Raw genomic sequence first — 1,827 nt, 5'->3', positions numbered from 1 at the left:
CAGCAAAAAAAAAAAAAAAAAAAAAAAAGTATATAGCTACTACAATATTTAGTAGTGGAAGACAATGCTTTCCTCCCAAGAAAAAGAACAAAGCAGGAATGTGTCTCTTCATCACTTTTATTCAGCATTGTACTGGAGATTCTAGTTTGTGCAATGTGCAATAGAAATTAAATGAAATGCATCTGGGTTGGCAGGGGAGAAGTGAAATTATTTTTATTTGGAGACAACATGATTATTTGTACAGAAAAAATCCTACAGATCTACTAAAAACCTACTAGAAAAATGACTAAGTTTAGTAATTTTCCAAGATCAATATACAAATTTTAACAGTATTTCCTTATTCTAGCAACACATAATCTGAAAATGGAATTGAAAGTGCCATTTACCATTGCATTAGACGTTGCAGTTGTTGGGGAAAGTTCTGCAGCTAGGACCCCCTCTCTCTCTCTTTCTGAGTTAGGTGTCCTGGAGACTGAGCTATTTTCAGCACTGCCTTCACTTGTCCCCAGTCCAGAGGGCTCAATTCCTGCTCCAACAACTCCACCAATACTGTGCTCATCAATATTGCCAACAGCCTCCATGTGGACCAGTATATTTCCCCATATAAAAATGACTGTTTCATAGTTTTCAAGGCAGAAGCCTGGTGTGCCTCCCTTTGCCTGGCAAAGCCATAAGGCTATCCTTTTTAACTTCGTGCCCCCTCCCACCCTGCAACCAGTAAATAAATAAATAAAAATTACCCTTCTTTCTTAAAAAAAAAAAAAAAAGTCTTATCCAACACCGCAGTTCAAAAGCATCAATTCTTCGGCGCTCAGCTTTCTTCACAGTCCAACTTTCACATCCATACATGACCACTGGAAAAACCATAGCTTTGACTAGACTGACCTTTGTTAGCAAAGTAATGTCTCTGCTAATTTTGGCATAGAGTCAGTTTTATTTCATAGGTATTATGAAAATGGAAAAGAATATCTTATATTTACCACATGTATACAATTCCAGGTGTGCTTCATTCTTTCTTGGACATTTGAATTTTACATAGTGCACCTCTCCTTGGGCTAAAAAATTTCCTTTTGAATATCTTAAAGTGCAGATCTGGTGGCAGTAAGTTCTCTCATCTTTTATTAATCTGAGAATATATTTATTTTGCTTTCATTTTGAGATTAATCTTACTAAATACTTAATTGTGGATTGGCAGTATTTTATTATTGTATTTCCACAAATTTTAAAGAGAGCATCCTTTTGATTTCCATTTTTATCTGATGTTGAGTAGGCTATCATTGTTTTAAAGATATATTTATATCTTTGGCTTTCTTACAGTTAATCTAAAATATGTGGTTTTCTTTGTGTCTTTCCTGCTTGGGGTTCTCCTAGCTTCGTGGATATGTCAGTTGATTCCTCCTCTCCCAATTTTAACCAGTTTTCTTTGAAATTTCTCTGCTCCATTCTTTCCCTTATTTCTAGGAATCCAACTGAAATATATGCCAGAACTCTAGATTTTGTCCCACAGATCACTGAGGCTTTGTTTGTATTTTCATTCTTTTATTCTTCTCTTTGAATTGGATATTTTCTTTGAATTTCTCTTCAAGCTTTGAGCTTTATTTCAATCTGCTGTTAAGCCTCTCCACTGATTTTTCCACTTCACATGTTACACTTATCATTTCTCTTATTTCTGTTTGGTTCTTTATTGCATCTTCCGTATCTCTGTTGAGTTTTGCAGTGTATTTCTTCATTATAACCATCTTTTTAAGCTCTTTAACATTTATGAAAACTTTTACAATACTGAGTCATCTTAAGTCTATTTCAATAGATTGTTTTTACTCTTACGAC

The 1,827-nt window shown here is 34.5% G+C and overlaps 1 pseudogene; it reads right to left on the bottom strand.

Annotated features, from left to right (window-relative positions):
* LOC105001844 overlaps window positions 1-581 on the bottom strand; it is a 32,326-nt pseudogene extending 31,745 nt beyond the window's left edge.
* Window positions 582-1,827: the final 1,246 nt, after the last annotated feature.

Source organism: Bison bison, unplaced genomic scaffold, assembly GCF_000754665.1.
Source record: "Bison bison bison isolate TAMUID 2011002044 unplaced genomic scaffold, Bison_UMD1.0 scf7180017864384, whole genome shotgun sequence".
In the NCBI taxonomy this organism is placed as follows: Eukaryota; Metazoa; Chordata; class Mammalia; order Artiodactyla; family Bovidae; genus Bison; species Bison bison.
The sequence above is the reverse complement of the archived record's forward strand: the minus strand, read 5'-3'. Positions and strand labels throughout refer to the sequence as shown.